Source organism: Micropterus salmoides, unplaced genomic scaffold (assembly GCF_014851395.1).
Source record: "Micropterus salmoides isolate LMB-PRFRI ecotype aquatic unplaced genomic scaffold, ASM1485139v1 Ms_hic_scaffold_21, whole genome shotgun sequence".
In the NCBI taxonomy this organism is placed as follows: Eukaryota; Metazoa; Chordata; class Actinopteri; order Centrarchiformes; family Centrarchidae; genus Micropterus; species Micropterus salmoides.
In genome coordinates, this window is record NW_024041262.1 from 26,388,584 (window position 1) to 26,411,407 (window position 22,824).

At 41.4% G+C, this 22,824-nt stretch overlaps 1 long non-coding RNA gene and 1 pseudogene across 1 annotated transcript; both read right to left on the reverse strand.

Annotated features, from left to right (window-relative positions):
- Positions 1-1,758: 1,758 nt before the first annotated feature.
- LOC119916549 lies at positions 1,759-22,824 on the reverse strand (annotated as a pseudogene).
- On the reverse strand, positions 16,774-20,198 carry LOC119916386. Its single transcript, XR_005447095.1, has 3 exons — positions 20,139-20,198; positions 19,280-19,362; positions 16,774-18,193 (listed from the first exon to the last, which is right to left on the reverse strand). It is a non-coding gene; the product is annotated as an uncharacterized LOC119916386 (long non-coding RNA).

The window sequence follows — 22,824 nt, forward strand, 5'->3', positions numbered from 1 at the left end:
GACCAGCAGCAATGAGAGTGGTAGTAGTTACCAGAGGGCTCCAGCAGGGGGAGTGTAGAGCTGTTGAGCCACATTCAGGGACTCCTGCTTCCTCCCTTCAGTCATTACACACTAAACAGGTTTGGTCTGAAAGCAGAAAATCCCTAATAAAGGCTTTATGATGGGTCGCACGTTTGTTGGTAAGCAAGCGTATATTTTAGGGAGATGGGAAACAAAATACAGAGTCTTTGTTTTATGCACAATTGCATTCTAAAGATTACTCAAGTGAAGTAGAAATACCTCATATGTGCACTGAAGTACTTGGGTGGGGTTACTGTGGCTCAGGAGTTAGAGCGGATTGCCTATTATTTGGAAGGGAAGAGGTTCAATCCCCGGCTGCTCCAGGCAGCAAGATACTGAACCCTGAATTGCCTGGTGGGTAGTGTAAAAGCACTTTGAGTGGTCGAATACGGAGCGTTTATTTGAGTAAATGTACTTCATTTACATTCCAACACTGTCTGAAAAGCCACTGAACAATAAAAAAGGTCTTGAATGATGAAATGTCACAGTTCATGGTGTAACTTTTAAAACTTAATAGTGACAAATGAAACGCGCTTTTGGAATCATAAGGCTGGAATTAAAACAAATATTAAACTTCTAAATTCTACTTTGAAACAGACTGTATGAAGTCTAAACAGATTTTAAGAATGCTGCACCGTCAACCTGACAGATAAAGTGAGACAGGAAACTTTAGGATTAGAAAAACGAGTCAATAAATCACAATTCTACACCAGTAATGATTTGTCAAATTATTTATGAGTTGAGTAACTATGTTCAAATATATGAAATTGCAGTGGCATATCATATTTTATGTTAATTAGCATACAGGAAAGTAAAACCACACAGAGAGACAAAACAGAAGTAAAATAAAAAATAAAAATTAAGGAAGATATTTTCTATTGTCATGTGAAGGTCAGGCTTTGTGTTCAGATCTCAGACAGGTCACCTAACTCCGCCTCTTCCTGCTTACTCAATCCAGCCTGGCTAAACCTACAGGAAGTAGCGGCAAAGAAAAATGAAGTAGAGCCTATACAGCAGCACACTTTATGAACAAAAGTTAGAAAAACCCAAGCCAAGTGTAAAATCGTTTTAGTGATATCATGAGTTTTGTTGAATTCTGTCACTTCAATGCAGCTTTTCTAATTAGATAATTCACATAAAAATGCTTGGATGGATATGTTTCTTTGTGTTTCCCTGTTGCATATTAGCATAGATGAGGAACGAAATGTACAATTTACATCAAGTGATTTGTGATTGAATAATAAACGATATTTGGTACGGCTATTTTTTGTTCCATTTGATTTGACATCACGCCAGTCCAGATACACTCCCAGTTGAGTGCAGCCAGTTGCAGCAACAGGAAGATAGTGGGACTGGTTATTACTTCTGGTTTAATGGCGAATCTTCCATTTTGAACGCCACACCACGGGCATGACCATGGACGAAAACTCACCATTTACAGCTTTTAACCGTCATTGGGTTTAGACTAAGCAGCAAAAATTTGAAGTTGATCAGATCAATTCAGTTCAGTGTCCTTTATGATTCTAATAATTCTAATAATAATTCTCTAGGAAAGGTTTGTTAAAGTACGGAGTGTGTAAATTGGCAAAAAAATAATCCTTTTGTTCCAATAGGGTAATGGCACGTTTCTTGTTCGGGCTGTAATAATCATTTTGTGATCAAACTGAACTGAACTTGAAGTTCAGAATGTAGTGCAGATTACTGACACAGGAACACGTAGTTGGAGTTACCCAAAATCATGAAGCCTGGGTAAACTGGCTCAGTGAATTTGTTGCGGAAGGTGTGGAGGTGACTCAGTTTGTCAGCTAAGACGTTATAGAAGGACAGAGTGCCAGCAGACCAGTCCAGATACACTCCCACTCGGGTGCAGCCCGTACCATGAAAATGAAAACAGTGGCCTGGATCATATTTCATTGCAATGGTGGCAAAACCAACTACACCACTGCTGTGGCGTATACACCGGGACATGGTATTGTATCCAAGCCTGCACCGGTTATCTATTCCTTTCCTTAACAGGCCTTTGTAGGTAACACCAACAGAAACTGTGTAAACTACACCAGAAGTTCTCCACTCCACCTCCCAGTAGCGGCGCCCAGTCAGCCCCTCTCTGCACAGCACCTGACGCAAAATATCAAATCTCTGCGGGAGGTCAGGATACGACTGCTTTGCTCCATTTGTTGCCTTCTTGTTCCCTTCAGACAGAGTGAGGTGTTTGTTCGCTGTGTCTGGGTCCAGAGTGAGATCACAGGCGTCTGATGGAGAGAACGAGACGTCGTCATGGTTACAAGCATCAGTCCAGGTTCACAAGTTACATTTGTGGATTATTATGAACATATTTTAAAGGATAGACTCATTCTGTAACATTCACTCACATGCTCATATATTGTTAATATCAACAGTGGTGGAAACAAATTATTTACTCAAGAACTTTACTTCAGTACAATGTTGAGATACTTGAGTATTTTACACTTCTTATTATACAGTATCTCACTAAAGTGAGTACATCCCTCACATTGTTGTAAATATTTGATTCAATCTTTTCATGTTTCAGCACTGAAGAAATGACACTTTGCTACAATGTAAAGTAGTGAGTGTGCAGCTTCTATAACAGTGTAAATTTGCTGTCCCCTCAATATCGCACATCACACAGCCATTGATGTCTATACCTCTGGCAACAAAAGTGAGTACAAGTCAATATTTTGTGTGGTCACCATTATTTTCCAGCACTGCCTTAACCCTCTTGGGCACGGAGTTCAGCAGAGCTTCACAGGTTGCCTCTGGAGTCCTCTTCCACTCCTTCATCACGGAGCTGCTGGATGTTAGAGACCTTGCGCTCCTCCACCTTCCGTTTGAGGAGCCCCACAGATGCTCAGTAGGGTTTAGGTCTGGAGACATGCTCGGCCAGTCCATCACCTTTACCCTCAGCTTCTTTAGCGAGGCAGCGGTCGTCTTGGAGGTGTGTTTGCCGTTGTCATCATGTTGGAACTCTGCCCTACGGCCCGGTCTCTGAAGGGAGGGGATCATGCTTCAGTATGTCACAGTACATGTTGGCGTTCATGGTTCCCTCAGTGAACTGTAGCTCCCCAGTGCAGGCAGCACTCATGCAGCCCCAGACCAGGACACTCCCACCACCATGCTGGACTGTAGGCAAGACACACTTGTCTTTGTGCTCCTCACCTGGTTGCCGCCACACACGCTTGACACCATCTGAACCGAATAAGTTTATGTTGGTCTCATCAGACCACAGGACCTGGTTCCAGTAATCCATGTCCTTAGTCTGCTTCAGCAAACTGTTGTTGGGCTTTCTTGTGCATCATCTTTAGAAGAGGCTTCTTTCTGGGACGACAGCCATGCAGACCAGTTTGATGCAGTGTGGTCTGGTCTGAGCCCTGACAGGCTGACCCCCCACCCCTCCAACCTCTGCAGCAATGCTGGCAGCACTCATACGTCTGTTTCCCAAAGACAACCTCTTGATATGATGCTGAGCAAGTGCACTCAACTTCTTTGGTTGACAATGGTGAGGCCTGTTCTGAGTGGAACCTGTCCTGTTGAACTGCTGTATGGTCATGGCCACCATGCTTCAGCTCAGTTTCAGGGACTTTGCAATCTTCTTATAGCCTAGGCCATCTTTATGTAGAGCAAGCATTCTTTTTTTTCAGATCCTCATAGAGTTCTTTACCATGAGGTGCCATGTTGAACTTCCAGTGACCAGTATGAGGGAGTGTGAGAGCGATAACACCAAATTTAACACACCTGCTCCCTTTTACACCTGAGACATTGTAAGACTAACGAGTCACATGACACCGGGGACTTTTGTTGCCAGCGGCTTAGACATTAACGACTGTGTGATGTGTTATTTTGAGGGGAGAGCAAATTTACACATTTGTTATACAAGCTGCACACTCACATTTACAAAAATGTATTTATTTAACAGATGAAGTTAAATTTAAAATACATTAAGCTTATAAAATACAACACATTGTTAACAGTTGTTGTGTTTGAAAATTCCAAAAGCTGAAAACAGATTTGTGTATCAGAATGTTTTACTTGAGATTTCTTTATAAAGCGATTTCAGTTTAAGAGATAACAAAATCCACAGAATTTTCCAAAGAGAAGCTCAAAATGGACTCAGGTTTCTGAAGGAAGAGTCATTTGTCTAACAGGGAAAACAAAATAGATCAAATCTCTTCTTTCTGTGATTTTCTCCACAGGAGGGAGGACGGGCTTTGAAAAGTCATCAGAGACCCAACTTCCCCCCTTGTAATGGTAGATGGCCGCTCCTGTGTGTTTGGCATTTTCAATGGCTGCTATGAGGAAACAGAATCGGCTGTTGTTCTTCAGGTCTTTGGCAAGATCCTGGAAAGTTTTGGCTTTTTCTTTCATTTTGGAGAAAACTTCATCTGAGTAGTACCACGGTTCTTCTTTGGTACATTCTAATTTAGATGAGTTTAGGTATTTGCTCATCTCTTTGACGCAGGGGTCAGCACTCTCCAGGGAGGTGAAAACAAAGCACAGAGCATCCTCTACACCAAGTACCTCTCTGTCCAGCTCTGACTGATTTCGGACGGTATTTGTTCCCTCCATCATGTCGATACAGGACCTCATGATGTTGATTTCTCTCTCTGTATGGTCCATCCACTTGGTTAGTTTCTCATGGCTGAACGGTGACTTGTCTCTGTCTTTAAAGACTTTTTCTAATGCGCTCTCGTCTTCTTTACCATCACGGATGGAGGGAATTTTCTTCTCCATGGTCTGTCTGAGGTCAGATGCATAATAATGACACAGTTTTTGGAAACCGTTCAACTTTTTATTGATTTGAGGAAAATCTTGAACCACTTTGTCCTCCAGCAAATCGTTGCATCCTTTTTCCAGATGATTCAGGTCCTCCAGAGCATCTTCAGCCTTCCTTACAAGTCCAACACTGATCTCTCTCACCAGCTCAGCAGCTTTTGAATCCAAATTCTTCAGTGGCATCAGCCAGACCTTCAGTGGAACACTGTTCCCTCCCTTTTCTCCCAGCAGCTTTGGAAGTTGTACATAGGTCTTCACTGCATCTACAAATGTTGTCGGGTTGCTTTTAAGAATGAAGTCTCCGTAGAATTTGCAGGAGAATTTCTCAGTCAGAGCTTTTTCTTCACCAGTCAGCTTGATGTCAACTTTCCCCTCAACATTAAATTTTGGAATCTTTTTTATCACAGCCTCCATGCAGCCCTGGATGACCTGGACATTGTTGTCGTGTAACTTCTCACTGTCAAACACAAAGAAAGCGTTTGCTCCATAAAGGATGCCTGTGACTACATGTGTTGCAGAACCCTTCTGAATAACATCTGTCTGTTGGGTACTCTTGGTTAAATTGAACTGTTTGAAGTGTGTGGTAGCTTTGTACTGAAACGTCACTCTGCTCTGATTCTTGAATTTCTTTTTATCATTGAGATACTTGGCAGATCCTCCAACTTCAATCAGTCCACCCATGAAACTGGCCTTCACAGAAGAATCAACATCCAGCAGAGAGGACTTGGATTCAATGGAGTCGGATGCAGACATTTCAAATGTACTGCTGTGCTCAGAGTATTCAGCTGTAGAGTTTTATTATCCCACATTGTCAAACCTACAGAAATTGGACAAAATTACAATCAGAATAAGAATCAGCTCCTTTGCCCAGTAGGTTTACACATACAAGTTAAGTACAAAGTTAATTATAAACATTTAGATTTCTGCATGTTGCAGCTTCTTATCCTACCAGCAACAATCAACATTGCCGTCGCGGCCTCTGCTCTGAAGTTGGTCTGCAGTTTGCTCTTTGTATGTGTGTGTGTGTGTTTTTGGGTTGAACCGCTCCCAAATCTCTAAAGTTATTCCTCTCAGGTCCTCTTGGATCTGGTCTGCTTTCTGTCCCCAGAGTCAAAACTAAACATGAAGAAGCAGCGTTCAGTTTTTATGCTACATATATCTGGGACAAACTCCCTGAAAACTGCAGGTCTGCTGAAACGACAGTTACGTATTGTAACTCCAGATTCTATGAGTATAGGCGCAGCCCTATAAGGCCATCGCTATTGGGTTTATCCCAAGTGGCAAACTTCCGGTCTCCGGGCTGAAGCTTTCCCGCAATTCATCGAGTGGCCACTAGAGGCTGGCTCCAAAGGGAGTCAATCCCCATTGAACCCCATGTTAAAATGTCCAACTTTACAACAGAATAAAAACGTATTCACAGTCTTTTACAAAAGATGGTTATAGTGTATATCACTAATTTTGCCCTTCATGACAACTGTGAGGGGGGTGAATGTTTTTACAACTCACCTGTTTAAATTATATTAAGCCTTAAAGTTGTGCATTATTAGGGGCGTGGCCACTTTGAGTGACAGGCGTCTATGGCCCCTGCCACTGCTAGCCGAGTGACTGCCGTCTGTTAGCCTCATTCAGGTACACAGAGCTCTGAGGCTCAGACTCTCTTTAAAGGCAGAGAGTTGATGGGGGAGCGGCTGCAGTGTTCTGCTTGACCGCCGTGGAGAGCCGTGCACCTCCAAGTGTACTGTTTAAAAACAATATAATGCAATACTAAATACTGAATTTGGGATTTTCATTAGTTGCCAGTTTTAACCATCACAATTAAATGAAATAAAGATTTGAAATATATCAGTCTGTGTGTAATGAATGAATATAATATCCAAGTTTCACTTTTTTAATGGAATTACTGAAATAAATCAACTTTTTGATGATATTCTAATTATATGACCAGCACCTGTAGTTTATTGGAGAGAGAACCTCCAGGAAGTCCGTGCTCCAGTTGGTGAGTGAAATCCCTGTATTTTATTTATGTGTTCAAAATATTTAACAGGTATCGCTGTCGGCATATAGGTTGTTAGCTTAGCTCGTTACGCCAATTAGCCAGATACGAGCAGCCCTAAGCTGCTAACAATGATAAGTTAACGGGAGTTAGTGTGTTCTAACCGCAGCTTTTAATGAGTCAAAGACAAGTCAGAAAAGAGAAGCCAAAATGTATTAGATTAACCTTACTGTTAGACATTAGGGTGATAATGCTTTGAAGAAAAGGCTTGTGTGAAGTTGTAAATTAAAGGCTTAGCCAAACGTCTCTGGCTCAGCTCAGTTAGCTAATGTTATGTTAACGGTAAACTTTACAAACGGGCAATGTTAGATTTGGCTACGTATTGTAACAGAGTCACTGTTCAGTTAGTTACTAGTCAGATTCTATTATAAGTGGCTGGACCTGAACCGGAGGGACACGAAGGGTTTAAAGGCAGAGAGTCGAGGGGGGAGCGGCTGCAGTGTTCTTGCTTGACCGCCGAGGAGAGCCGTGCACCTCCGAGTGTACTGTTTAAAAACAATATAATGTATTCTTTGTGGGGTTCATCAATGGGGATGATTGATTCGAAGTACATATTGAAGAACGTTTAGAGTCATCAATAAGTTAATACACTAGAGATGTAGCATTCCTTGAGATTCAGCAAACAATCTGAGGTGGTAACTGCGTTTGATCAGCAACGTTTCTGATAGGGAGCTTAAGAAGTGAATGCATTATTCAGCAGAACAGATGTTGTAGGTTACCTGCAGAGGTTTGCATCCACCTTTTTTCTCAGCATATAATGAGCGTTATGCCTGCAGACAGGTAGCTGGGCTGTAACTAGGGCGATGGTTTAGTTAAGTGAGAGGTGTGAGAGCCGCCTCTGAGTTTGTTTGGTGGATTAGAATTTGCCAAAAAAGGTTGTACAGTTCAATAAGAAATCTAAAATAAGATCCTTATAATAAACGTTCAATAAGATCTGACTTGAGTAGTCAACAGGTGTCTAGCAGCATGGATTATTATTGCAGTGTCCAGCTGCATATTAGTAAACAGTGTATTTCACATTGCCACCCCTAATTACTGTCACATGCCAGAGAGGTTTTCATGCTGAGGTGATCTCAGAGTTCAGTAGCTTTATGGCACTTTGGAAGAAGCTGCTTAACTGTCTACCCATTGTTGTCTTTACAGGTGCCAGAGGATTGCAGAATCAGAACCCTCTATATGTGATTTGCTATGTCCAGCTCTACAGGAGGTAACAGCTCTTCAGCTCCTGCTTTGAGCAGCATTTTCTTTTTACTCACAACACCTGAACACTACTGATGTGAAATTATGACACTGGGTTCTTATCAACAGATTCTATCATTATAATAACTCAACACATTTCAAGTCATACAAAACTACTTTTACATTTGTAACCTTTTAATATTGATGTTTTTTCATGAATGCAAGACAAAAGTTTAATATGTTATTATGGATTAGTATAAGGAATACTTTGTTATAACATTTATCTGACTAATTATACTTTAATTACTAACTAATTACTAACTAATAATTTAGTTACTCAGTTGTGAAAAACAAAGAATTATCTGCAGACAATAGTTTTGAAGCCCTGCAGGTGGTGTCACTTATTGTGACCTTTGAGAAGGTCTTGTGTGGCTTACATTGTATAGAATGCAAAAGTGCATTCGATCAGCTCTGAGAACTCAGAGTTTGCAAGGTCACAATAAATACCACCTTGTGGGATTCATAATTACTCTGTGCAGGTCATTCTTTGTTTCAGCACTTACCCACAGGATGGTTTGGATGTGCCCACATTATTCTGTGTTCAAACTAGACTTATAGCAGAGCAGCAAACAAGGAACCTCAGGCTCTGTTATACAGTCTATGGTTACAGGGTGTATGGCTCTTTATTTATCTTGAAATATAAGGTAGAAAGTAAAATACTCCTGCACACACAGAAATACACTGCATAATTACTTTTCAACATTTCATATGAAACATGTTGGGAGTATTTTCACTTTTTAAGTTATACTAGACTGATGTTCTTTAGCAAAAGTTCAGCTTTAATGTTTCATGTTTTATCTGTGGTATACGATTAGCTTTTCAGTAAGTAATAAAGACAGGGAGTGCTAATATATATAGAATTTATTACAATGTGAACCATAAACCATATCTTTTTTTTTTAAATGGACCTATAACACAAATATGGACAATATTTAAAACTCAAAGTAAACAGAAGGAGAGAATGCTTTTCCACTTCAGGCCACGCCAACAGATATAGACTTCCACAACAATAACAAGGCTTCACGGTCTCTGCAGCTCTCTGGCAGCAGGTGGGACATCTGATCCACAGTGTGACTCTGGGAGGAAAATGTAATAAATGCATCAGGTGATGAAAAATATAAAGTCAACAATACAGATGAGACTTAATAGTAATAAATAATAATAAATAGAATATTGTGTTAAGTTAATTTTCTAACGTAATTCTATTTAAAAAGTGAATATTTGATACATTCTAGATTCATTACACAAGTGAAGCATTTCAAACCCTTTTTGTTTTCATCTTGATGATTACTGTTTACAGCTCAATAAAAACTCCACTATCTCAAAATGTATAAACATTTTAGAATAGCCTAAATACATTTCTGTATTATAAATTATACAGAAATGTTAAATGGAGAAGAGCTCTCTAATTAACTCAAAACACCTGCAAAGATTTCTGAAGCTTTTAATCTCTCAGTCTGGTTCTGGTGCTCACAATGAATTTTTCCTCAGTATTCTATTTTTTAGAGAAGCTCTTCTAAAAGACTCTACCGCTAGCTTATTACGTTTATTACAGGTAACATAATCAGGTGACGTCCAAATAAACGACTCGTAACTAATGTTAATGTGAAAGGGTTAATTGATTTGCTTCAAATTGTTTGTTTGAGCTGTAAGTAAACGTTAACGTAATTAATAACTGATTCATAGCGTTGGTCTGAACAAAATCTAAAATTAGTGTTGCAAAATAATGTTACCACATTTATATATTAAAAAGCATTTAAAATGTTAAGTATAATATGTAATGTCAATAACAGATATTTGAGTTATTTTAATATTTTCCGGTGTCTTACCTTGACTATGAGCAAACAAAACAGCCACAGGTTCCAACTGCCACCGTACAGCACCGGGGGTTTAGAAGCTACCTATATGCTATAGTAGCATATAGCATTAGCTCCTTAGCATGAGCTAACTCGGTCATGTTGAGCTAGGCAGGAGTGGTGTCAGCAACACATCCCCTCAGCTCCACCCACAACCCGCCTCTTTGCCCATTTATGGTTATCCAGGAGTGGCGTGCGGTGCCAAGATGGCGACGATGAGCTCCGCTCAATTTGAACTTCAAAACTGCTCTTCAAAAACCAACAAGTGACGTCACGGATACTACATCCATTTTTATATACAGTGTATGGTTTACCACCTACACGCGCCTGCACGACACTGAAGTTTTGTACATGCTCAACCACAGCGTGTGCATCTCCTACGTCCGCACCTTGTATATATACACAACGGTGAGACCCAGCCTTTGGCTCCCATAGTGCCTTTTCTTCAGCACTGAGAACCATGTCCCAGTGAGGCCCACTGCTTAAAACAGGATGTGTCAATACCTTACTGGCCCATTACCAATGGCGCAACATGGGAAGGCAGAGAACCGACCCATGTGTAAAAGGCCGGGGACTTGATGGGGGTCCCCGCAGCTGTGCAAGTGCAGACGAGGTCACGACAGCGACTGCATCAGCTGCGCAAAGAGCAGGGCCAGCGTGAGCAGCGGCTGCTCTCCCACTGTCCGGATGGGAGAATGACAATCACTCAGACAGAACGCTCAGTACTGAGTGAGTCAACGAGAAGCAGGAGACATCCTGCAGGTAAAATGGACACAATAGCACGGGGAAGACCAGGAGGCCGCCGTGCAGATGTCGTCCACCGACATTCCACTTTGCAACGCCACAGAGGAGGAGACGCCTCTCGTGAAGTACGCCCTGATGACGTCCGGGGGAGGTACACTGGCTGACACATAGGCCTGTGAGATAGCCTCGCACAGCCAGTGAGACAGGGGCTGCACCGACAGGGGAAGCCCCTTGGACTCTTCCCTGTTGTGGACAAACAGGCGCTGTGAACGGCGGCAGGCGGCCGTGCGCACTACGTAGCAGCACGCACCGGGCAGAACTAGCACCAAATCCCACTGTGAAGTGGCAGGCCGCGACACCGGCCTGTGCCTCTGCACCACCTTCAGAAAACGCTTCACCAGCGGGTGAGCGAACACTGTCCAGTCACCAAAGCCTTCTTGGTAGGATGAACTGGCGGCCACGTAGGGTTTAACCATACTGAACGCCAGACCTCTGTTCGTGAGCAGCTGGAGGAACGAAAGCACCCCCGGCAGCGGCAAACACAGCACGAAAGAGGACTGAGTAGAAGCAGCTGTCGATCCCTGGATGGTGCACACCACCGCCTGGGGAGAGACCTAAACCCTCTAGGCGCTGCTGCTTCTCGGCTTCTTGGCCAAGAAGCAGATGACTCCTGACCTCGCCTTCCGCCTGAGAGAGGGCATCCCCCCTCCAGGGGAGTTCCCAACAACAGTCACTGGAGGCAGGGAAACCAGGACGCACTCGTGCGCTCCGGAGCCACCAGGATGACCGCCAAGGTTTAAAACCGCAGGCAGTCCAAGAGCCGTGGGATCAGCCGAACCGATGGAAAAACATTCAACATCTGAGGAGAAAACCACAGGGCACACTGAGTGTTCTCTCGCTTAGCAAACAGATCCACTTGTGCCACGCCTAACCTGAACCAGATCTGTACTATCAGACCAGGGTGAAGGCGCCACTTGTGTGGGCTCCTCTTCAAGTTCAAGTTCATTTTTATTTATATAGCACATTTTATAGCAGCCAATGACTGACCAAAGTGCTTTACAGAACAACAAAATTAAAAGACACTAACACCATGCATAGCAGCACATCATAGAACAGTACAGCAAAGATAAGAACAGCTTAGAACGGAAGAAGCACAAGCAATCATAGAGTTATCAAAAATAAACAACAGAAAGGACATATAAACATACACACACACACATATACATATAGGTATATGTATATACAAAGATACTCATACATAAACAACCTTAATTATAGGCCAAAGAAAACAAGTGCGTTTTTAAAAGTGACTTAAAAGAGATCACAGAAGGGGCTATCCTAACGTCTAAGGGCAGATTGTTCCACAGCCGAGGCCCAACCACAGAAAAAGCTCGATCCCCTCTGCGTTTAAGTCTGCAGTGAGGGACTTGTAACAGATTTTGTTCGCCTGATCTGAGACTTCTCGATGGAGTATACGGTTGTAGCAGTTCAGTTAGGTAGCTAGGTGCTTGGTTGCATAAAGCTTTGTACACAAATAACAGGATTTTAAACTCAGTTCTGAAATTAACGGGCAACCAATGAAGAGACCGCAGAATTGGGGTGATATGATCACTTTTACGACTATTTGTGAGGAATCTTGCGGCGGCATTTTGCACCAATTGCAGACGAGCAGTTTGGGATTTCGAGATACCACAGTAAAGTGAATTGCAGTAATCTACACGTGTGGTGATAAAAGCATGAACAGCCATCTCAAGAGTTTTAGGATTAAGAAAAGGTTTGACTTTTGACAAGAGACGTAGGTGATAAAAGCTAGAGCTTATTACCGAGGAGATTTGTTTATCAAAATTTAAAGACTCATCCAGTAGAACGCCCAGGTTCCGAACACTTGAGGATCTAAACGCCGCTAGTCTGCCTAGGTCGAGGGTGGCAGCCTGGGGATTAACAGTGGGCCCGAAAACAATGATCTCTGTTTTGGTTTCATTTAAAAACAAAAAATTTTGGTCCAGCCAAAATTTTACTTCATCTAGACAGCCTAAGAATGATGAAAGGGCAGAGGGATCATTTCTCTTGATTGGAACGTACATTTGGGTGTCGTCTGCATAACAGTGAAAAGATACCCCATGTCTTCTTAGAATGTTGCCCAGCGGTAACATGTAGAGGGAAAAGAGAGAAGGCGCTAAGATAGATCCTTGAGGAAGGCCACAGGTTAGAGGCGCAACAGACGATGAGCAATTTCCTAGCTTTACTCTGAAAGTACGACCCGAGAGATAAGACTGGAACCACTGGAGGACGATGCCTTTTAGCCCCACATCACATTCTAGTCTGGATATCAGGATGGAGTGGTCGATCGTATCAAAAGCTGCCGACAGATCCAGAAGAATAAGAGCCACAGAATCACCAGTGTCAGTGGAACGATAGATGTCATTTAAAACTCTCAGCAGAGCAGATTCAGTACTGTGAGCAGACTTAAAACCAGATTGAAATTTTTCAGAAATATCATTGCGTTTTAGAAAGATCTGGAGTTGGTCAAGCACAACTTTTTCTAACACCTTAGAGACAAAAGGCAAAACAGAGATAGGGCGGAAGTTATTTAACACGGTAGGATCCAGTGAGGGCTTCTTGAGTAACGGAGTGACAGTGGCCTCCTTAAGGGCAGCAGGGATAGAGCCGGTAAGGAGGCACTTATTAATAAAGGAAACCAATCCTGGCCCAACTGAATCAATAACTAATTTAAGACACTTAGGAGAGATGATGTCTAGAGAGCAGTACGAGGGTTTCATCTTAGTGATAATTTCTTTAAGGAGATTCAGACTGATTGGCTCAAAAGCATCCCAGGTAACAGAATTCATCAACTGACTAGTTTCAAAGCGGCTGGCATTGCATCTCAGGTTAGATATTTTGTCAATAAAAAATCTCAAGAAACGTTCACATAGCTCATCCGAAACACCATTCATTACATTTACCGGAGGATTTAAAACCGAGTTGATAACAGAAAATAAAACCTTTGGTCTAGAGTGGTTTGCCATTATCATGTCAGAGAAGTGTGCAGCTTTTGCCGCCTTTACAGCATTCTGGTAGGTCGACAGACTGTCTTTAAATAACTGAAGTGAAATATGTAGCTTGTCCTTCTTCCATTTGCGCTCAGCCTTTCTACTAGCTTGTCTTAGTCGCCGAATATCCACGTTGAGCCATGGTTCAGATTTAGGTTTAGGTTTAAAGGGCTTAAGCGGAGCAGTTTCATTAAGGGCATTAAACCAAGTGGAGTATAACAGACCGAGATGTTGGTCGGCATCTAATTCCAGTAGTGGAGAGTTCAGAAGCAAGTGTGTGGAGGAATTCATAAAGTGCTCGTTAAAATTTGAGCCAAAATGAGGAGAGTATGATCTAGACAGTCTTACATCTGCACTGGTGGTTTGAGCAATGCAAGGAAGAGATGTAGAAAATAATATTGGCTTATGGTCCGAAAGCATAAAATCAGATATCACAACATCACTAATCACCATCTCATATGAAAGCACAAGGTCCAAAGTGTGACCCTTAACATGAGTGGAATCATTTATCCACTGGACTAGGTTAAAAGATTCAATGAGGCTGAGAAAATCTTTTGACAGGGTGTTAGATTGGCAACAAACGTGAATATTAAAATCACCCACCAATAGAAAACGGTCATAGGTTGTGGTGATATTACCAATGAATTCTGTAAATTGCTGAATGAAGTCTTTGAGTGAATGTGGAGGACGGTAAATCACCCCTAATAAAATAGGGCCATTCCAGTCTAAATGAAGTAGTTGAGCTTCAAAACTTGAAAAAGCACTGACAGGAACCGGCCGGCAACGCACAGAGAAAGAGTTTTTAAAAATAGTCACGATCCCGCCCCCTCGTCTGTTCGGACGGGGGGAGTTAAAAAACGAACAGTCAGTTGGCACTAGTTCAGAAAAAGGGGTTAGATCACCAACCGTAGTCCAGGATTCCGTGATGAACATGAAATCCAAACTATGAGAGGAGAAGAAATCGTTGAGCAGGAAGGTTTTGTTGACCAAGGATCTAGCGTTGATCAGTGCCATTTTGGGCGGATGAATCACATCGGGGAAAACTCCGCCTTTCTTCAGAGAACGTAGATTTCCGGGATTCACACCGTTTTGCCGATGACAGCGGCCAACCCGAGGTAAGCGAACCAAATGGACAGACGAAGATCGCGGGGGAATGATAGATTGAAGCCACCGATGAGCCAGGGCTCGCGGTCGCCGGGCAACGTAATTGCCGTCCGACATATGGTTTGGATTTGCATCGATCCTGAGTCTTTCAGTGGTTTTCAACCTGATGATGCGTCCACCCCGACTCCCGCGTTTCCTTCTGCGTTTCCTTCGTGAAGTGATAAGCGGCCACTGGCGAATACATTCCAATGTATGCGTAGTGGTGTTTCTGTGTGTTTGATTAAAAACGTGCGCTACATCCTGCTTGTAAAAGTCCATAAAAGAGGTGCGAATGTTCAGGAGTGACTGTCGGTCATAGACCAGACGTGTGCAGCAATTTGAAGCCCAGATAGACATCCATAGATAAATCCATAAAAATAAGTACGAGAGAGACCGACGGCCAGCCGAACACACAGGCGCCATCTTCCTCACTCAACCAACCAGGTATTGTTGAGGTTCAGTCCAACACGCCAGGGATGTACTCCGCTCTGGTGGAGAGCAGGTGAGTGTGCGCCCACAACAGCAGTTGCCGTGCCAGGCTCAGCAGCTGCGCCGAGCACACCCCACCCTGGCGGTTATGTAGGCTGCTGCAGCCTTGTTGTTGGTGCGGACCAGCATGTGCTGGTTGCGCAGCAGAGGGGCGAAGTGTCAGACCACTTTCCACACCATGAGAAGCTCCAACACATTTATTTGGAGAGGCATGTGGCCACAGACCGCCCACCACCTGAGAGAGGCAGGTCCCAGCAGCTCTGCCAGAGCGTCCTGGCTCTGGCAGAGCCGCACTCTCAGGTGGGAGGAATCCAGCATCCCGCCCAGGTAGGTGAGTTTCTGGAAGGGAAAGGGAGCGCTTTTTTTCCCCAGTTCACCGTGAAAACCCAGGCGAGACAGGTGTGCAACAAGCATGGCTGTCTGCACCAACACCTCATCCCAGGACTGTGCCAGCAGCAGCAGGTCGTCCAGGTAAAACAGGACTCTGATGCCCACCCGCTCCAAGGCAGTCTCGATGCACTTGGAGAAGGTGCGTGGGGCCAGAGAGTAACCAAACGGGAGGCGGTTGTACTGATATTGGACGCCCTGGAAAGAGAAGCACAGGAAACCCGTCATTCCAGCAGACAGCTTCCTGTCTACTGGGATGACGGGATCCTTCAGGTCAATGCAGGTCAGCCAGCCCCACTGGTGCATACACTCCAGCACCTGCTTCACCGTCAACATGCGAAAAAGTCTGTCCTTAATCACTTTGTTGAATAGTGACAGATCCAGGATAGGTTTCATCGCCCCGTCTTCTTCCTGACCAGGAACTAGAGGAAGTAGATTCCTGGTTTTTCTCCCCCAGAGGTACTCTGGAGATAGCCTGCTTCTTTAGGAGCTTCTGGAGCTCCAACTGGAGGGTGGCGATCTGAGCCGGAGACAATGAACACACAATTCTCCCCAAAATGTCACTGGAGCTTCCCGGAATGGGTAGTTAGACCATGAGCAGGTCTTGGGAGTGCGAGCCTAGCCAGCAGCCTCGGGCCAACCGTGGTGCTGCACTGAAAAAATTTAAACCTTGGATTAATTTGTAAAAACTATTGAAGTAATCAATCACATGAAATATCTGACATTAACTCAATGTAAAATGATTTATTCAGTTTAACCTGAAATTTTTAACTCCATGCAACCACTTTTTGAAGGTTGGAGCAATCTAATTATTTTTAGGTTAGAGCAAATTAATTATTTTAGGTTGTCTCAAATAAAAAATACCAGTTGTCATTATTTAAAATGTATAGTAAATCAAAATTTAAAAAGTAAAGCTTAAATACATTTTGATAAGTGACTACTTACAACACTTTCCTTTAGAACATATTTATATTTATTGTTCCATAAATTCATACCATCTGTTTCAAATGTATGAAGATGAACAGTCTCCTTCAGCTGAACACCAGAAAAGGACTACTGATTACGTCAAAAGAAAAATCATGGAGCTGTGAATAGTAGCAACTAGTAATAACTCCTAAGACATCATGCAGCCAGCACCTGTGGCCAATTTACCTGTGTACGTTTTCTGATGTGTGAGCATTCCTATCAGCTAAACACATGGTAAATGTGCTGGCCTAGTGGTTGATATTTTAACCCTGCTGCACACACTGCCCCAGACTAATCTGTGAGGTCTTTGGATGTGATAACATCTGTCTATGGCAAAAAAGTTACTCTGACATTACAGATTGTGGTGGATCAGTGTGTGCTACAGGATGAAAATATCTACTACTAGTGCAGCATATGAACCATGTGTTTTGTTCATCTTTAAATAAACTAATTTGAACGTAATGGCTAACACAAAAATACTGTAAGCCCACAAATTTTTTCATTTAAATTGTCATTTGATGACTTCACATTTGTAGTAACAAAGAATTAGGAAGTTCTTTCCTGACAGAACACATTCCACCTGTACACCTTTTAAATGTTTCTGAAATCACTTTCAGCTGAACACAAGAGACAAATCCTGGAGTTCCACTATTCAATGTCTAAGACACTGACAGAGTTTCTGATTGAGAGCTGTACATCTTATTAACTGTATTCATTTAAATGAATACAGTTAATTTAGATGTAATAGCTCAAACAAAAGCTCTGAGCCCACAAAGTTGGTAAGTATCACTCACTTGATGGAATCACAAGTTAAGAACATTGAAAAGGCAAAAAATATTTGAAAGAACACATTTTTAACATCAGCAGTTATCCAAATTATTTTCCTCAAGGATTTTAAGATGACTTGTGTGAACCTCGTCAGTTCTCAAGATAGAAATCTCCTTTCCCTCTCCCTTGGTCTGAAAATCTAACTTATCTGCCGTACAAATCTGTGCAAACGCTGCAATCATTGTCTCCAGTTGTCCAGAACACTCAGCCTACTTCCGTATGTGATGCTGGCAGTCACCAAACTTGGGCCACCACATTTGTAAATACTGAAGTGAAAATGTAGCCATGTACAGTAAGTGCAACCTCTTATAAAATGATCTAAAGTCTTTACTGTAGAAACACCATAAAATAGGACCTTTTGCATAACTTCAAAGTTGGATTTCAGCCTTTTCAGATTTTTTAGTTTGAGTGTGTAAATGAGCCCAAAGAACATGGCAACAGCTGTTCCAACCAAAGGCAACTCGTTCAGGACCCCCTTCAGTGTCAGTCATAATGTCTTTGGGTGGATGGAGAGGATCATCTTTCCCAGTGATAAAGATCGCCATGGTTGCCAGCTCCAGTTTTTCAGCCTCATTTTTCTGCATCTCCTGCAAAGAAAATCAAGTAAAGAAAATTGTTTTTTGTGTCAGAAATCTCCAGATTTAATGTCAGATCATAATGCTCTAACACACTGTAAACTTTCAAAACTTAAATAGGTGCAAATCAAACAAATGTTTATTACAAGGGGTGTGACTTAAGAGCAAAACGTGACCAGATTTATTACAGGTTAAAAGCCATCTCACTGACTTTTTTGTTTGGGACTGTAAGCTGGTGCTGAAGTTAACGTATGTGTGGATTTGTGGTGAGATTTCTGCTTGATCAGAAGTGTTTCCCTTAGTTTTGTTTTCCACCTGCTTGTCAGTCATCCTATCCCAAATGGGTTTCTGTGTCTGTCATACTGTCTCAAGGGGATACTACCAGCAGAGCACTAACAAAATGCAAAGTTGAGTATATGCAGATAGATTTAAAAATATTAATAAATCCTCATTAATGATGGTGTTATTCTCATTATATTACGCCTTTTTTTGGGACATGGCAGAGAACCCAGATATGTGGGAGAGACTCTGAATGTGCAGAACATATTAAACATGAGCAGAAAAGCAACTGAAACACAGGAGCAATTAAACTTTTTTAAATTATGAAATGAATGAATTTCTCATTAAGGTAAAAAAGTGCCACATGCACATTTAAAGAGGTTGCTTCCCCAAAAAAAAGATTTAAAAAGGAGAAAGTCTGAATCATGACTCAGCAGCGATATTACATGAGAAAAGTTGATCTACAGGAGAAACATATCTGAAAACAACACAGAAAGCCTGAGAGCTGCACTGACTAAAATTCTGTTATAGTTTTAGGTTTTGAATTGTCACTTGCCACATCAATTGTGTTTCTGTTCACTTACATAAAGACATTTCAACCATAAAGTGGTGCTGAAAGAAATCACTAGGATGTTGGAAATTAAGTGTTTAATGCTTATATAACTCAGACTCAAAGATTTCTTATAAATAGTGTTAAAATCTCGTCTCATGACCTGAGTTTCTTGTCACACCCCTATTTATTACATACGGCAAGGAAAACCTTGACTGTGTTGGTCTGTGGGTGTTAACTGTGTGAGCCAGTGAGAGAGATGCCCTCACCTTCTTTGATAAGGTGCTCAACAGGTTCGCCCAAGTAGATCAAAGATTAGAGGATGCATTCTCTTCTGATGGTGATGTCCAGTCTGAGAAAGAACAGTTACTATTAACTAAAATGAAACATTTACAAAATACTTCATCTAAAACATGCAAGGTCCTGGTGGTCTTTCACAACTCCTCCCTTGCTCCTGATGACCTCTAGCAGTTTGGTGGAGTGCTTGTCTCCAGAGAAACTGTTGTGATTCGCATGAACTCGGCATTGATCGGAAAAAATAAAAACAGCAGAGCATACAGAAAGAAGTCTAGAAATTTTTAGATGGTGAAATTCTTAAATCTAGAAACACAAAACTGAATCACCAGTACAGTTTAAACAAATTATCTACTACAAAAACAAAGAAGATTCTCATTAATGCATTACCAGTTAGGTCTGTAAAAAGTTAAGCTGTAAACTATAAGACATTTGCTCACATGGATTGAACTGGTCTTAGACAAAGTCCAATGCCTGTGAAACTACACTGCAGGCCAACAACTAAGTGAGTATGTCTGACAGCATTTTTGAGCAGGGTGTCAGCCTAGATTGGCTTCTAACGTACGCCTCATTTCCCTTCTGTAGTTGACATTCTGTGTCATAGGAGAAAGGTGGCATTGGGAACACTTTTGGCCACTACTGTGTTCTTAATGACTTTGAGGAACAGCTGCTAAGAAGCGTGTTATCTGTATGTGACGATCCTGAAAAGGAGTCTTCACGGTCCTGTCCACCTAAAGGGATGCTACTCCTTGTGAGATCAACTGCGTACATGGCAATAGTTGTGTTATCAAGATCTAATTGGAAATCTTTGATAATTATAAGATACTTAATTACAGTTGTGGAGTTCACAGATATGTTCCCAAAAGCAGTGTCTTATTGCAGCCTTATGTGTCCTCCTAATCCACATGCATTCTTCCCCTCTTCGATGTGCTCTTCCAGTGAGTCAGGAATCCCGTTGCGTAGCGCCATTCTTGTTGTCTTCTTCCAAGATGACCAGCAATTGAACAGTTGCAAATCTGCCATGGTGCCCTGAGTGACAGAGACATAGGAAGACGGAATGAGAGAGAAGCAGCTTTACACTTAATAGCCAATGGCTAATGATGCTGATTTAGATTTTTTTTTTCTTCTCCTAACCGACAGGAATAACCTGCATGGATTTAATTTGAATTGTGTTCGACTTTAAGAACACCTTTGCACTTTCTAGCAAAAAAAAATGTCCAGGCCAAGAAACAAACACACTAACTTAAAATTATAAATTTTTGAACCAACTTCAGGCCTGATCATCACTCATTTTTGGAATGGGTGTGAGGGTTTTTCTTGGAAGTTCAACCCCAGCTCTTAGTAAGTTTATCATAAACTGTGTTGCCAAAATACAGACCCATAAGGACAAAATGTACCCATTGTAACCACTTTTTGTTATTTTTATCCCACATTCATATTTACATTAAATCATGCATTCTATTACATCAGGCTTTCAAAGTACTATTACTGAGCATTTAGTATACATAAAATAATAATACAATTTTTGTATCATTATTTATTTAGGACGAGTAATAATCATTGGCAGGAGCTTCCAAATAGGTTGCACAGCAGGGACACTGATTGAAAGCTGCTTCTCTGAAGTTGAAAGTGAAACAAATGATTTAGAAATTAGCCATCAAAGTGTGTTAGCTACTAACATCATGCACAAGAATACCAAACATTTAACATAAATAGACAGGCCTATTTTCTTCATTGGGTAACATTTTGGTACATTTCTAGAACATGCAAATGCAATGCAGCAAACTAACAACATTACCAGCTAGAATTAGCTCATCCTTATTATTTATCCTGTACTTTAATATTATGGCTGATAAATACTGAAAACAAGTTAATTAGGAGGGTGACTAAAAAACAAAAAAACTCAAATGCCCTTATGCAACTGACAACAGAAATGCCGTTTGCATCTTAAACCTGAGGATTAAGTAAGTTACCACATGTCAAAGTTGGTCTCACTACAATGAAATAACTATAATGGGGACTAACATCATCATCACAAAATAAAGCATGTCTTCCTCAAAAAAAAATTGCCTAACTTTGGAGCGTTATTTTCCCCCCTTCCCAACAAGCTAGCATGTCATGGTTGGCTAACAACAAACATTTTCTAGGCTCTTCGCGCTAATGCTAAGTTATTGAAACACTCAGCAGAGCAAATGCACTTCAAATCAGATAAAACATATCAACATAAAATTAGCTGTAACGTTAACGTTACACCTGGTGACATTAGTTAATGTCAATGCCCCCACAAAATACATTTGGAAATGATAGCTTGCATTTCTTAGTTAGCTAGCGAACTGTGATAACATTACCCACCCACTACCCGAGGAAAGCTAACGTTTAAGCTAGTTTGAATGAAGAATGCTAACGTTAGCGCTAGCTATTATGGCCAGAGTCAAGGCCAGGCAGGTTTAATCTTAACTTACTTGGACAAACACGTTAACGGTAGATAAAGTTTATTTTTTCCTCACCTGTATCAATGTTGCTGGTTCTTTTCGGTTGTTCTGTGTCAAACCCAACAATGCGCAAATCATGCTTAATCTAATAAAAATGCTCTGATCAAATGAATAAATTCAGTTTGATGTCCTGCTGAAAGTTTATGTTGTATACAAATAAAAAAATAGGTAAAACATAAAATAAAATGTTTAGTTTAAATGAAAAAAAAAATAATTTTTCGCTATTGGAGGGAAAAAATACACGTTAAATGAACAGCAATGTTACTTTTTTTAGTGTGGCGGTCCTTCTTGTGGCCGCGGCAGTTTCACCGGGGAGCAGCAATAGGACAACAAGGAGCGTGTGGGTACCCCGTCCACACAAAGCGTAATGTCCGCTTTCGTGGGCTCATATGACACAGCCTGCCTTCAGTGAACAAAGGGGTATCCCTGGACGCACAGAAGGGCCGTGTCGGTGAAGAGTATCTGTACTTCTGTGCTTTTACCACTGCCTTTAATTAAATCACACTGCCGATGTTTGATTAATATCTTACACTCACTTTAACTTTTACTGTCCTGTTTTATTTTCTACTTAACTATTTAAGTTATTTTTGTCTTTGTTGTATTTCCCATATATTTTTTTATATTATGTTGATTTTATGTTTTCTGTAAAGCACTTTCAATGGCCTTGTTGCCTAAACTTGCCTTGCCTAAAATGGTTCCACACACAGAATTATGGTCTGAAATTCTAAAACAATAATAACAATTTATTTTCTTATATAATAAGGATAATATATCAACCACCAATATATCTACATTGCTAAAATCTGAATGTTAAATAGGTTAAAATAGTGTAACTGCTTTATGAAATAATTTCAAAGTTCCACTAATAAGAGCTCTAACAGGAAGATATACTTTTTTTATAATTGTTAAATTTATCAAGACTATTAATGTCAAGTCTTACCTGGAATCAGTTGAACTTTGCGAGCATCGTAGAGCATTCCTAGAGTGAAAGGTCGACCCAGAGCGGCAACCTCCGTGGTATCAGCCAT